Here is a 16,238-nt window from a genome sequence, read left to right on the forward strand (position 1 = left end):
TTGAGAGAATTCACAGTTAAACAAGGTAGCTGGGGTGTCCCCATTCACTCTTTTCCCCAGCATCCCTGATTTTTCATCAAAGTCACCAACAGCAGGAGGGTTTCAGAGTTCATTAGATGCGATCATTCTATAATTAATTGGCATCCCCTCTTTTACATTGTTCTCTGGCGCGTGCTTTATGGAGAGATGGCAGAATGGCTTTTTAATGAGCTTGTTACTGAGAAGTTGCTAAAGTGATTACATTGCTGTGTGTGTGGTAAGGGTGGGTGGGGACCGACGGGGACTGTATATTTTACTCATGACTTCTGTAGTGACTCCCAGGAATCATTGATCTTGGGAGCTATGGGATAATGTGGAAGAGTGACGTTTACAGAGAAAAGGCTGAGACCGGCATTTTCCTTGAAATTGGTATCTGTTCCCTGCTTTGAGGTGGAAGTTTAGGCTGGTGTCTCTTCTTGGTGTTAGCATCCTAGGAGCAATTACTGTCATTGGGGGTTTTAAATGAGTCCCCAACAGTGTATTGCCTGTATGGTTTTTGCATATGACTTGCACAGTACAAGCCGAGTAGGGAAAATTCCGAAAGTATAAGCAACAGAAAAGGAGTGTGGTCAGAGAGTGGGTGATGCATCTGAGCTAGGAGGTGTCTGGCGAGAGCTCTTTTTGGGCTCACTGCCTTTCTTCCTGGTGTTCTGTGGTGGTTTGTGGACTGTGCCACCAAGGAAATGTGCAGTACAAAGTTTGTGGGCTGAAAAAGCAGGAAAACCTGGGTTCTAGTTTTAACTCCGCAACTAACTAGCTCTGTGACCTAGAGCGTGTCCCTTTACCTTACTGGGTCTCACTGCCCACATCTGTCAGACGATCTGGCTCTTATTAGAGCCCCTTTCAGCTCTCATGTCCTGGCAGTCCATGAAATGTCTTTGTTCAGTACAGAACAACTTGTCTGAAATAGGGATGTCTCATATGTGACTCAAAGAAATCACCGTTTTGAACCGCAAAGTTATTCTCATGGGAGGATGAGGACTGATACTGCTTCCCAGCCGCACAGGACTTAGGCGTGAACTCCTCTGATTGTCAACTTAATTTCCCTGGGGGCTCTTGCTTGGCTCAGGAGAAGGTCTCCTAACATAACTTTTGAGCACCTGTGGCTCAGGTGCAGCCCCATTCACAGTTTCCCATCAGAGTTTGGGTTCGAGTTCTCCACTCCACATATACCAAGGCTAACACTTCCTGTGGTCAGCGTGATTTTTCCCTGACATTGTCCTGAAGGTCGTTTCTTGCTGAAGTCCATGAGTAAAGTAATGACAGTGCAGCGCTCCCAGGCTTCAGTCATGACTCATCTCCTGCTCCCCACAGGAAACCAGAGAAAGCAGGATGAGGTGAGAATGTTGAATTTTGTTCAGGGTGTGGAATTCATGATTATGGACACGTTTCGGAATTGTTGACGCTAAGACAGGATGCATCCTGCCTAGTATGGGGCAGCAGAGATTCTTTTTCTGGGGGGATGGGGGAGCGGGGGGAGTCCAGAGCATTTTCTGCTTTTTCTTATCCCTCTTTTTCTTATCCCCTCTTCTCAAAAGATGTGTCAGAAAGATAACTCTTTGGGAGTGATTGATTATTTGGTGCTTGTGTTTTGGGCATTATCTTCTCAGAGTGAGTATCAAGGTGGAGCTCATTATGTTCCCCATCACCTATAACCACTTGCCTTTGGTGGACTGAAGTGGAAGGATTCCTCTGCCCAGGAAATTCACACAGGGGGGCCCCAAGCATTATTGGGGAGGCAGCATTGCAGACTGGTTGAGGGCAGGCCTTTGTCATCAGGTGGACATGGGTTTGAGTTCTGGTTCTACCACTTCTTAGATTTATGACCTGGATTAGTTACTTATCTTCCCTGAGTCTCAGGTTCCTCATCTGTAAAATAGGGATAATTATGTTTATCTCCTAGATTGTTTAGAAGAGTAAATAACTACATATAAAATACTTGGCAGATTGTAAGAGCTCATTAAAGGCACGAGTGGGCTTGGCTGTAGTTATTACTATTGCTGTTGATATTAATGGGCAATGCTTTCATGAAAAAAAAAACAGCTTTTTATAAACTAGAAATAAGCCAGTTAGCCAAAGTTAAATACCAGCAAAAAGCAAAAAGCTTTGCTGTCGCTGCGTTCACACTGTCAGTGTGGGGGTGATGATGCTCATGGACACCAGTTGTGGAGGGTGAAATTGGACGTGCAGACGTGGCATTGAAGCTGGCAGGGGTTTCCTAAGACAACACAGGAAGCAGTGGCCTTGTATCCTCAGAGACAAGCTTGGAGGGAAAAGTAGGTGCTGTAAGGAAGAGAAAAGGAGGGGAGGTAGAAGTGGGGGTGGAGGATGGGGAGAAGGAATATGAATTAATTTGGATTAAATGGATGGGAATCAGAAGTATTTATTTGGAATTGGTGTGAATGGGGCACATGGGGAACTGAAAACAAAGGTGATAATTTATGTGGTGTGGATGAACTAAGAATAATGAAAACAGCATGAAGGATGGAATCAAATTTGAAGTGCAAACGTATCAAGGAAATGGACTAGTAAAAGCTTGAGGGCAAAGGTATATGGTGATGGGAATTCAGGTTAGAGAAGAGTCTGCTGATACAAGTGATTGGAGTGGGGAGAGCTGCTGACCAAATGTTGAAATGAAAGTTTTAAAAAGGGGGCTCTGGTTGGATTCGGGCAAGCTGTTTTGACACAGGGCTCACTTTAATTCCGTGAAAAAATTTCCTATCTTTCAGTTGGGGAACTGTTTGGGGACAGAAAAAAAAAAAAAAAAAAGATGAGAAAACATCCAGGAGAAAGAGGGAAATACTAGCATTTTGTTCTCTAGAATTATATATATGCTCTATCTCTTTTATATGGTAATATGTTGAAAAAGAGACACAGTTGGAAAAAACGAAATAAAATGTATGGGTCCCTGTCTATGCATAAGAAAGACAATACTGTGTTGGTGATTTGGGATTGCTTTCACTGAGGAATTTGTAGTGTTATTCATTTAATCTTTCTATAGATAGAATTTACTGTGCTGAGAAAGATAGGCTACCCCCGCCCCCACCCCAACCCCTATAGCTGTTCCTTTAAACTTTTTGCCTTGAAGGATGTTAGGCAATGAGGTGATTTTTTTTTTTTTTAAGGTAGCAGATGTTCAAGTCGGTAGCTAGGGCGCAAATACTGGTTCCCCAAGTAGGTGAAGTTAGGGATGGGGGATCCCGGAGGATGGGGGTGGGGGCAATGGAAGAAGATGAGGCAGGGACTGGGACAAAGGGAATATTGTGAAGCAGCACAGCCTCCGTGAAGGGAAGCATGTAAAAATGGACATATGGTTTATTCATTGGGAAGAGCACTTAGTGCTGGCATGAGCATAAAAATGTCCTTCAGCAGCCAAGCCATTATAGGCCTTTCTCTCCCCCTCTGTCTTCTGGCCTTTGTATAATATATTTATTCTTTTTCAATAATTCAACCATTATGATCATAGTTTTAGTCATCTTCTTGGAGTCAGCTAAATAATCCTTATATTTTGATGCAGGGGAAACCTTCACGTTTAGTTTTTTGTTTTTTTTTTAAATCACTCTATTCTTCTCACTTGCAGCAAAAATCAATTTGTTAAAATGTTAGTAGTTTCTATGCAAAAAGAAAACATTATTTTTCACATTTCTTCTTGATCACATCTGAGATGAGAAGAAAAGCCTAGGATTAAAATGGTGCTTTGTGTTAAATGAGCAGACTTTTCTAATATGGACTTTTACCTAAAAGCATGTCCACATTTATACTAGTAGGAGTAAGACATGCTGGTCAAGCCAGGACAAAGGCCAGCGGTGATATCTTTGGTGGTTGGTCACAGAGCAGGGAGGAAAGAGGCCATGTTCTCACCTGTGCTGTTCGGAGGGCTCTCTCTAGGGACCGGGGTTGCGTTAGTCTGATCCGTGGATTGTGATGAGGACATTATAAATTTCGCACTGAAGCATGTAAAGGGATGTTTTCAGTTGGAAAGGTAACACAAGTGTGCCATTTACTGAGTATTTTCTATCTGCTTTGGGGCAGGTCACAATGAATGAAGATGAGGCGCAATCTCTATGTTTAATTAGGATTTAGGGAAATAGTTTGTTTTCAGAAAAGGGGGGCTAAAACATCACAAACAAAAGGATGCGTGTTGTGTTAAGTGCTTATTTTATACATATAATGAAAGTTCTTTAAAGTTTGAAATTTAATAATTTTACTTATTCAACAAATACTTATAAAGCACTTGCTGTGCATTTTTTCAAAGTCTTTTACAAATATTAATCTTTTTAATCCTATATTAATCTAATGATAGAGGTACTGTTCTTATTTTATAGATGAGGAGATCCACAGAGGTCAACTACCTTGTCCATTTTCACACAGTTCCTAAGTAGCTGGGCCAGGATTTGAACAAAACACTATTGATCCAGTCCAAGCTTTTTTATGCTACTAATGAGGGAAAAAGGAGTCAAGTAGATATTTTTCTTAGTAACCCATAATTAAGAGGAAATGAGAAACTTAGAGTTTAAATACAAAGTGACAATGACAACTACTTTAAGTGTCTTCTACATAGATAGAAGTTAAACATATTGCCTCATCCAGTGAGTAAGATCCAGAACAAGGAAATTATAAAGGAACGGGCTTCCATTTCCAGGCCCATTATTGTTACTGCTATAGCTACTATTATTGGCCATTACTATTAAACCATTTTTTTTAAACCTTAGGATTAAAGAGAGACTTTCCTGTAGCAGTCCCAGTGCACTCATTTAAATGACAAATGTTAAATTAACGCTCTATCCCTATGAAATAAGAAAGGTAAGCATTATCACATATAGGAAAAACTGAGGACCAAAAATGTAAAAATGCCTTAGCCCGGGTTATACAAACCCCCCTGGGCAGAATTAAAGTTTGACTAATATCTCCTGTCCCTTAGGCTTGCATCTTATTTACTAGATCATCTTGCTTCTTACTCACTTTGTCCATTCAGTCATTCCACAGATGTCAAGTGTGGTGCCACGGAGTGACCAGCAGAGGAGAAAGGAAGGGCCCATTAGAAAATGGAGGTGGTAGAGGAAGACGGGGTTAAAAGGGAGTAGTGGCTCCTATCAGTGGTCAGAAGCAGCATGGATGATTAGGAGATAAAAAGTCGCTTTTCTTTTTCTGGACAGGGTGTTTATTGATGCTATTCATCCTTCTAAATGATGCCAATGTGATAATACACTAATTTATATAAATTGAAGCTATGTTTCAAGGTCAGGCATATCAGTAGGACAAAAGTAAATACCTCAGTCTAGAACTATAGGGGGCCTATCGACCACTTTCAATTTCCTTGATGCCTTAGATAAGAATTCTTTGAACTTACACAATAGCTACTGAAATAGGACCATTTTTAAGACATTAAAGGGCCTTGAATATGCTGAGACACATGGCTGCTAATGAAGTTTATCCACGTGTTGAGGCAGAAACTCATTAAACCCCGATTATGGGATGGAAACCGGAATAAGGGTTAACCGTTCGGTTCACAAGGTGGAGAGAGTTTAATAGGAGCGTTTGATAGCATGGATTTAGTGTATTCAAGAGTTTAAAGAGAGCTTGTAAAGGAGGAGTATGAATAAGGTGGTAGAAAACAATTGATGGGAGAATTTTATGAATCAGAACGTCTTTGAGTTTCACCATGATAATTTAGCAATTGCGAGGCTTTAACATTTATAGAGATAAATTTAGGTAAACATCGATTGGGTACAATGGCTCACACTCAGCATGTATAGAGCAAGCACATTTATTTTATCGTTATAATACGGTAATAAATGTAGGCTTTGTGCGATGCCTATTCCAGACGTCCTTTTAATGGATAATTGGTAGTCTCAAAGTAAGTAAACATGTTAAAATAAGAATGGAGGAGAAAGTAAAAACATGAAATTAATACATATTTCATTGTAAATAATATTTATTAAACACCCGGTATACTAGACACTATTCTTTTCTCCACCTCAGAGGACCTCGCTTTTTGATGGAAAGGCCTGAAATACATCTTCATAAAATCATTATATTTGGAAGTTGATGTCTAAAGAGAATAGACTGGGGGTGGGAGCAGGAAGGGTGAGAGGAATTTAAGTTTTAATTTCGAAGATTTAAAAGTTAGGCCATCTCCGACAGAGAAAAGAAATGGAGGACCATGAGAAGTCTTTGCAAACGGAGGAATGACATTGGGGAGGCCAAGTGTGAACTTGAAAGAAAACTGTTCCCTTTCATAAATAGAAAATGTTCAGAAGCTGTTTCTGTTATAATAAGAACGTTAATGACCATGGTGATCATGGTTATATTGTACATATTACGTTAGAAGGTTTGAGGAAAGTTAAATGGAGCTTTGTAAAATGTGTTAAGATGATATAAGAATTCATTGGTGGTAGGTATTACTTTTCTTGTCTTCTGAAGTTGAAACGATAATGGAGTGATACTGTTTGAATAAAAAAAAAGAGACGTTTAAGAAATTCATGTGTAAAAATAGGAACAAAAACAAAGAACTTGCTTTTTAAACTTTGAAGTAATTCTTTTTAAAAAACTAGTTAAAATACAAAGATAGATGAAAAACAATTTTGTAAAATGATATGTCTTTCTTAGAAAAACATCCAGATTGAATTTAATAGAAACTATAGTTAAAACCTTGAAAATGGATCATGAGACTCATTCTTTTCATATATGGAAGTTAGTTCTGATAAGCAAATGGAACTCTGGGAATTCAGCCTACCACGGGCACATGTGTAACAGGACTCAAAGCTCTGTCAGACTACTCAGATACCAAAGGAGAGAGCCTGGTCCTTTCCAACCAGATATTCTCCATTTGTTCCCACCCTAATGGGGGTGAACTGAATGGCGCTGGGCAAACCTGTTTCCTAAAATTTCAGTTCTTTCCTTACCCATGCCCCACCTAAGAATCTTGTGCCTGATGCTTTCCTGTCCTGAGTCACTTCCTGCCTCCAGAAGCCTTCCTTTACCCTCCTTTACATCAGGAAGGATCTGCTTAGCAGTACACTGTTGATTGGTAGATGGCACATCCACCAGCCAGTGTAAAACACTGGCATCTTCTGTTATTATTTTTTAAAATCTTCACTTATGGGAAACTGTTAATGGAATTTCAGGAATCTGCAAGCAAGTAGGGAGAAAGACCGGGGGTGTACTGGAAGCTAGAGGAGCATTCCCCACCTCCATTTTTCACCTTTTCCCCATCCCCTGCTATTAGATTTTCTACATTTTCTAAGAATAACTTGTTTTCAATGATTTTTAAAGAATAACATATTGACATGACTGTTATTAAGCTAAATGTTAGTAGAAGCAACACCATTCAATTTAATCAAAAGTTAGTAATTTTTTATTGTGCTGGTTTGGCCAACCAATGATGGAGTTGTTTCCCATGCCTGCTGTGAGTGTCTGCAGTGAGAATAAGCTTCCCATGGTCTGCCCTACATTTCTGTTCATCTTACCTTCTCCTTTATCTTTTGTGCTTATTGAGTTGGGCACTGACCCAGGATTGGACCTCAGAAGATTCTAGGAATAGAAGACCAGGGCATCCTATTACCAGTTTTTTATGGAACCTAGGTCCAGCTTTTCCTAAACCAGATCTGCTTAGCAGACCCTCTTCTGTTTTGGACTCTGCCTCTTCTTTTCTTCTCTTCAAAAGTTACCTACATTCAGATTGGACCGTTTTTATGTTGTTTGCAAAATAAAATGCATTTCTAGTTTAAAACCATTTTGTATTATAAACTACTCATCTAGTATCATAAAACATTGTTAGGTTTTTATTGTTTCTGCCTTCAGAATGTATCCTTTTTCTATGACTATAATTGATGCTTAATTTATGGAATTCAGTAAAGTTACACAATGTAACACATACTGTTTTCAGGCATACAATGTAAAATTTTTAAAAATCCCATGTGTGTCGGGATAGCCTACTTTCAACCGTTTCATTAGGTGAGCGAAAGTTGAAAAAAAGCCATCAATCCTTTTGTTGCGGACGAGAAGCCAGAAGCCATCCTCAGCAGAGAAAGTTCTTTTCCTTCATGGTAGACTATTGCCCAGTTAGGTGTGTGAGGGTATCTAATGTCTTCCTTCCTCCAGAGCCCTTGCTATTTTTATATCAGAGAAATTTTGTAAGATTTTTTTTTTGTATTTTGTATAGATTTTTTAATTTTCTATAAATTTTGTATAGATTTTTCCAATATTGATGTCACTTAAGTGAGGGAGTTTTCTAGGAGTGTAATGGATGCCCTAAAAAATGTAGAATTACATAATTTGAGCCCTGATAAATAGAACCCAAGAAAAAGGCTGACTCTGGTACATATTCTAGCATATACAAGTGTAGCAAGATGCAGTAGGGAAGATTTTAGAACAGCCTTGCAGCATTCCTGTGTAAAAGCTTTCTGTCTTCATTTTGGGTGTTTATGTGATTTAATGTCACCTCACTGGAATTCATTGCTGTGATTATGAACTTCTAACCTGGTGTTGGTTTGAATTCCCTTACTATGGATACACACACCCTTCGCCGTACTCAGCTTCTATGATAGAAAGGAAATAATGATCCTTCTTATTGAATTCTCAGTTGGTCATGGGCCTGTTGAAACTAATATTGGTATTTTTAAAAAGAGCAACAAAAGATACATCTACCTTTTCTGATATAGGTAATAAGACATTTTATGTTCCTAGTGTTCGGGAGACAGTGTCAGAAAATCAATATGAATAAATCCAAGTACACAGAGGACTCAGCCTATTTGAAAATGTAGTGTATGGCAAAACCCAAGTATGCATTTAAATATTTTTTGGCCTCATCCACATGTAAATATTAGCATGTAGAAAGGTACCATAAGCTACTTAGAAATTTAGGCAGAAGGTAATTTGCTGTTTTTTTTTGTTTTTTTCATTCTCTGTTGTTGTTTAGTGTCTCAAGGCTTACAACTAATCTGAATTGGAAACTAAATACTGTCATTACAGAAGATTTTTTTTCTGAGTTCTTCCAATTTCTCTGGGGACAAAATAATGGCCGCTTGAAGCAGTGGAGAAACAGTAATTAGGGCAAATAGTAATACTGTGCATGATTGAGGAAAATGTGAGGAAGGGAGGAAGAAAATGCAACAGACAGACTTGTACAGCCTGTTACTAGGAAACCACATCAGCATTAAATACAGTGTGCTAATTGGCTATCCTGTTTCTGCCTGGGTACCAGCCTGGGCCTGCTACACAGCTGTTTCTGCTCTTTCTGGTTGCTAGGTAACTGCATCATTTTTTTTTTCCCTCCCTCTTTGTATTCTGGAGGCTAATTGGCTACTTCTGCTCCTGGTGTTGCTGCTGGGTACCAGTCTGGGCCTGCTGCTCTGCTGTTTTCCAGAGGGATTTAATGGGGGGAGGGAAGGGGAAAGGGAAAGAAGATATGCTGGCAATTAATGGAGCATAAGTGCAAATTCTACACAATGTCTGGCACCTGCGTCCCCTCAGCCTGCTTTCTCAACTAAATCCTTTAGCTATAAAAACACACTAGAATCTTGAAGTCTTTCTTTTCTCTGCATACCTTTTGAATATGATTTAAAAGAAACAAGACATTTAAAGACTTATTACTTAAATGATGGATTTGGTCTTCTTAAGAAAGAACTGGCAGATTGTTACACATCTATATTTGATATGGGCCCTGATAGAATTTGTGCAAACCTTAAAATTACTAACTTAATAGCAAAGCAGCATCTTTAACGTCTTAAGGATACTGCCACTTTATCTCTTAAATGGACCGAATTCCTGTATAGCCATTCTTCATGATATCATACAGAGTATAAAGCAAAGAAATAAAATGGACTAAAAGTGATTATGGGATTTTCCCAACTGTTTTATTCATTCAGAAGGAGCAAAGGGAAGCTTCTAGGCCCATGAATTTGCATTATGGATTTCATTCCCATGAATGTGCACAACACATATCTCAGGCACTTTTTTGGTGATACATTCATTACATTTACATAGAAATAATGCATGTTTTACACGTCTTATTTTCTTAGAGCAAACAAACAAATGTGATGCAAAATAAACCTAACGTTCATTTTGTGATTTAAAAAAAAAATGTGTAATTACTTTTCACATAGTTGTGCCTCCTATTTAAATAGATGTTTCCATTTCATCATGATTGAAATTCTCATTGGAAGTGTGGGGAGGAAGATTCTTAAGAAGTGAAGCGATGCTTCAAGGAGGCTTCACTTTAAATGGTGGAGAAAGTGTATGTACATTGGGGCCCCTTAAAGAGGCAACTTTGTCCCCCTGGGAAGGAGCCGTTTTATTGAGAAAACTGGGAGCATGTTGTGTGACTGTGCATGGAAATACTTAGTAGCAAAGGCAACTCTTCCTTGATGCTAATGGCCGATACTGGGTTCCCATACTAATGAGATCTGCTATCCCCTATTGAAAGTAAAGCTGGAGGAGGTCTATTCTGAGCAACAAGCCCTGCCGCTATAAGATCAGATCGGAATCATTTCAGCTTCAAGTATCCTTAAAATAGATAGAAGGCCTCAAGCTAGGCTAGGATGATGGACAGAATATTGCAGTGTTCCATAGATCTTAAGGAAACCAGCTAGCCATTAGTAGCGTTCAAACTGCAAAAGGAAACCTTATTATCAGAGGGAGAACTACAGAGCAGGTACAGTACTATTTCTTCTATCTCTGTTAAGAGGACTAGCTGTTAATCATTCAGAGGTATTCGTCCATTAAAGGACTGAGTTATTTGATTATGAGGAGTCATCAGAAGTCAGAACATTCCTTACCGCTTGACAAATTTTATATTCTGACTTTGGGAGGGGGTGGTTTTGATTATTTGAGTGTTTAGTCTTTGCTGATGGCAGATTTTCAGAACAACAGCTTTCCATGTGTATTATGGATGGTCCTTAGTCAGCTAAAGCAAGGACATGGGGTGAGAAGTCCCAAAATGTCCTGGGTCTTGTCCACCACTCTTCACCCATGCATTGTGTGTGGTTATGTATCTGTGTTCTGACGCTGGTAAGACCTGGGGAACCCAAGGCAGGGGTCTTTGAAAAGGCTGATGTGTGCATGGTTAGCCCAAGCCATGAACGAACACTAGTGCCCACTTTCAAGCTTCCTTTCTTCATACTTTTCTGGACAGGTAGGACTTTATTCTTTGGATGTCTCCCATGTTTCATAAAGTGATAGTGGGAGCACAGCAGGCTTTAGGGCTTGAGGAAAGGAGATAACTGCTTGTAGCTGCTTCAGCTTTTCCATTCGCCTAGGTTGTGAAAACCTGCTTCGCTGATTCTCATCTCCACACAAAGCTACTACCTCTTATAGGAGGTAAATCAGTTGACAAACCTGAGAAAGAGGAATCTGATGGCTGCTGACTGCCCAGCAGGGCTGCTGCTAACCCATATTGTGCCTGTGTGTGAATCAGAAAAAGGTGCCCCTTCCGTGGGGCAGAGGCAGCCTTGGATGGAGCCCCCCTCAGCCATTCAGCTGGACACTCTGTGCTTACAGCCTCACATGGCTGCCTGCTCGCCACAGGAGCTGATCCACTCCGTTGGGCTTTCCCTGACCCTACAAAAACTTGTGAGGCTAATGAGGTTCCGGCAGGAACATGAAAGTCACACGACTGTTCCAGAAGGGTATTGGGGCCTCCTCTCAATGGCTAAAGAGGCCATTATGTGTGAGAGCAAAATTGTAGCCCAGCCGTTCTTCCCAAACGTGAGATCATTAGTTGCCTAATGCAGTGATTCTCAACTTGGGCCGATTTTGCCCCTCAAGGGACATTTGCCGATGCCTGGGAGGGGGTTGCTACTGGCATCTGGTAAATGGAGGGCAGGGATACTGTTAAACATCCTACAGTGCACAGGACAGCCCCCACAACAAAGAATCATTGGGCCCCAAATGCCAACAGTGGTTGAGAAAGCCTGGCCTAACGCAACCTTAGCTGTCCGCTTCTCTTTGGGTTACGCTGCACCACTTGCAAAATAGTTCCTCATCCTTTTAAGACTGTTTACCAGGTCTTGCCTTCCCTTTTATGATCTTTTTAAAATTGACTAAATATAAACATTATATAGTGTATTATTTCTGTTGGGACTTAGAAGATGTGCTATTCTACCCCCAATGACGTGAGGGAAATCTCTTCACCTCTACTATTGTAGATGCTTAGCTTTCTAGATTGAACATTTGTGATGGCGGCTGTTCACAAGCAATAGCCCCTCCCCTCTCGCTGAAGGCTCCTGACCTGTAATAATTTGAGATTTTGCTGAGGCAGGGGTTTGAACCACAGGAGCTGCCAGGCTGGTATAGGGGAGGGAGGCTTTTAGCCAGGAAATGGGCTCAGCTGGCCAGACACTAACGATCATTTTCTACCTGTCCCTTCATGTACGGCCGCCTTACTGAATTATAACCGTTTCCTGGTTACCCAAAAGAAGGTTGACTGTGAGGGTAGAAATAAGACTGAGAATAAATGTTTTCAGTCAGAAAAGAGAACTTTTATTGGGAAAGCTATATTGAAGTATGTGCTACTTCATTGCACTTCATTTCATTCGCTATTCTGGTTCACATCAGCACTGTCAGGAAAGTACTGTGAAGCATTTGGAGTTCTTAGGGAGAAAAGTGCTATCTTAGGTAAAAGGATTTACATGGCATTATCTAATGGACACATACTTTATGCTTGCATTTTGTCAGGAGATGTGAATTATGCATTGGCCCTCTCAGCTACATTCACATGCATAGAAAATAACATTGTCAGACGTGTCATCCCCAGATACAATGGACAATATGCTATTATAATTGTGCGGCATTGTCCTTGCTGTTTGGAGATAATACTGCTGACATTATTCTTCCCATACATGTGAATGTGGCTGTAGGGAGTACGTGACATCTGTGTCTTTCACACAGATTAGCTTATCCTTTGCCACTTGGAGAGATTGCGATTAGTGCGCTGGCCTCCTGGGGTCATGGTAAGTGCCATGTTTTGGATCACAGTTGTTATTGGGCCTTAGTTTTAGGCCCAGTAGGGAATTAGTAATATGTGTCTTGATGACCTGACAATGCAATGGTTATTTAGTCAGCTCCCCAGAGCAGATGTGCTAAAGAAAGGGTAGGCTGAGGCATTCCTACTCAGGTGGCTTTGGGAATGAGAAGGCAATTGGGCACCAAGCCTGGGAATGGCTGTCCCTTCCTTACGGCTTTCTCCAAGTAAGTAAGCAATGATATCACCTGTACTGATCTTTATAGCTTACCAAGTGCTTTCACGTACCTCATTACATTTAGACCTCACTTACCTGTGTGGCAACTTTTCTTATTCCCATTTTATAGATGAGGAAACTGAGGCTCAGAGAATGACTTTTCAGAGGTTTCTCTCCCAAACTGTAGAGCGTATCCCTTCCAAAAGAATTTCCTTTAGAAATCAGATATTTCTTTTATGGGCCTAAATTAAAACAGGATATAAATGAATTTAGTTGTGTTTATGGTTCAGCAAAACAAATGGCTTAATATTTGCTTCTTATTTCATATACATGCCAAGTAACCTGTAAGTTATTATCTTGAACTTGTCCAATGTGACAAAAAATTTAGAATAGCTAAGAAAACTGAATAATTGTCTTATGTATTCCTGTATTCTATTTTGATTGAACTTAAGAACCTTGATCTTTGAGGTTTTGGGGTTGTTTTTTTTTCTATTTTAAGGATGCAAGCTACTTTTGAACTTTTGAAGATGGAAACAAATGCAAGGTATTGATTCTCAAAACGATGTCTTGGTACCACTGCATTTGCATATTTTTAAAAAATTTGTGGAGACAAATGGTAAATAGAAACGCCTCCCTGACTTCTTAAAAAAAATGGACCTTAGCCATCCTCTTTTATCACTAAATCCAAATGGAGGTGCCTTAGTGAAGAGGTTGGGGGAAGCTAAGGATGGATGGATCTTGGTGTGTAAGTTGCATGTTGCTATGTTAGGTATACAGGAGTTTTGCTAGGGGATGTTGAACAAAGAATTTGTGCTTTTGTTTTTATTTGTGTGATAAATATTCAGCTACAGATAACGCTGTTTTATTCCCTTTTTGTCCCACTTTTTGGAGGATATTTATGGATGTGTTAAATGTCTTAAGGAGAAAACCACTCGCTCGATACAGGAATTATAAATCCCCTAATGGGCAAAGATCCCAAACTCAGGTTAAGATTCTGCTGCTGTGTGCAGCACTCTCTTCTCTGTGTTCACAAAAGCATGAGGTGAAGAATAGCTGCTTTTCTAACATTCTGCCCAAAGGATCTCCAGGAACCTCTGAGTGATGGGCACTTGCATTGTCTTCCAGAGATCTGAGGAGAGAAAAGGTTTCAACACCAAAAGACAAATTCCTGGAAGGTAGAAGGAACAGCATATATGACCCCTGAGGGCTCTGCTTTTTGACGATTGTGTGCCGATAGATTTTTTTTGTTGTTCAATCCTGTGCTCCTGTGCATTTTTGTATTTTCAAATTTACTTCCCCCTTTAATCTGTTCTACCTGCCAAAGAAATAACCTTAATAAATTGTTATGATTGGCAGGGTCCCCATCCCCATTTACGCTTCCCCTTTCGCTGTCTTAGAATTTGCCCCTAAGCATTTAGAATGCTTTCTAACCCACCTGTGTGTCTTCTTCCCCCTCCCACAGTCAGATCTTGAAGTGTTTCTGTGGGTTTCCTTGGCGTCCATCTTCTCCACAGAGAATGGTTAATAAGCAAAGTCAGGGGCTGGAAAGAATCCTTCAGCTAAACAAAACCTTTCATACATCCTTCCCACTCCTGTCATCGCATGAGCTAGAAGTACCATAGGCACAAAGCTTATGGGATCAATTACCCCGAGCTCGCTGTTAAACATTTTAAAAAATCTGTTGTGAGAAGAATAAAGCAATAATTAAAATTAACTGAACAGCTTTTGCTCTATTGAGGCGTTAAATCTTTGTGTAAACACAATCACATTGTGCAAACATAGATCTTTTCAGTTGGCTGATTTAGACAGTGAAACCACTGAAGTTTGGAGGTCCCTGGGTCAAGGGCCCATTTTGCCACGGTTTGAAAGGTCACCTGCTCATTTGTGTCTCTGCTGTGCTGCACAGAGGGCCAGGAGCCGGTATGATGCCTTGCCCCCCGCAGCACAAAGAGGAGCCGGCTGGCATTTGGCAGATAGTGAGTGGTCTGAGCCGAGGGGCCAGGAAAACTGCACACAAAGCAAGACTGCTATACGGGGGCGCCGGTGGGGAGTGCTTGCGAGCCTCTGGGGCCCAGGCAGTGCGATGGCTCCAAGGTGGAGAAAACAGCAGTTATAAAATATAAATGTGTTTATTATTACGCTGGGCCCATGCTATATAATTTTACACACGCTCGTATTTGTGATTTACGGCTGCTGCTCCATACGGAGGAGAAGCTTGCTAATTTACCCAAATTGATAGGGAGGCCTCTGAAGATGATCAAATTGGAAGGAGCCATAACTAAAAAAAAAACCAAAAAAACGGTCTCCTAACACAACCAAAAAATATTTTTAAAGTGGCTACTATGTCAAAGGCATCCTTTGTTCATTTATTTTAATAAGCAGAGTTTCTCTTTAATTATTCATGATAATGCTTGCCCCGGAAGGAGCGTACGTACCTCCCATGTCCCAGCAGCCCAAGCTTGGTGTTTAGTTCTCTATGTGGTTACGGCCAAAACAACCTGCCCAGCTTTTTGTTGAGGTTTGCCGTGTTTTCACCTGTGAGAGGTGAGACAGCTGAAGGATGTGAGGTTCATGCACACCTGCCGCCCTTTTCTGGAGCCAAGAAGGAAGGTAGGGAAAGGCAGGGTGGTCCCAGTCCCAGACTAGGGGCACTCTGCCTACGAATCAGGCAGCCTGCTGGCGCTGTACCTCTGTCGCTGCCCCGAATTCTTCCAAGGTAGGTCGGGAAATGGAAGGGAAAATGGAAGCCTACAAGAGCCCAGGGGTACCCACCTCATAAGTGGTCAAGCTGACTTTTAAGCCTGTGTCTGACTCCAAAGCCCACTCTGCAATATTTTGCTGGAATTTCCTAGGAAGGAAACCAGGAAGGGGCAGAGGAGCAAAGACCACCCCCGCCCCATTTCCACCACAGCCCATCCCATTTGCTGTGCTTTCAGCCCATTTCCTGGTCTCAGCAGCAATTACCATCATCGTTTCCGACAGCTTTCCAAAGTGTTTCTTGTCTTGGCAGAATCTTGACTT

General features: G+C 40.8%; 1 protein-coding gene across 3 annotated transcripts in view; it reads left to right on the forward strand.

Annotated features, from left to right (window-relative positions):
- Window positions 1–16,238, forward strand: part of KLF7 (KLF transcription factor 7) — a 90,632-nt gene that overhangs the window by 39,904 nt on the left and 34,490 nt on the right. The gene's annotated exons all lie outside the window — the stretch shown is intronic.

This window comes from Hipposideros armiger, unplaced genomic scaffold (genome assembly GCF_001890085.2).
Source record: "Hipposideros armiger isolate ML-2016 unplaced genomic scaffold, ASM189008v1 scaffold_190, whole genome shotgun sequence".
Lineage (NCBI taxonomy): Eukaryota > Metazoa > Chordata > Mammalia > Chiroptera > Hipposideridae > Hipposideros > Hipposideros armiger.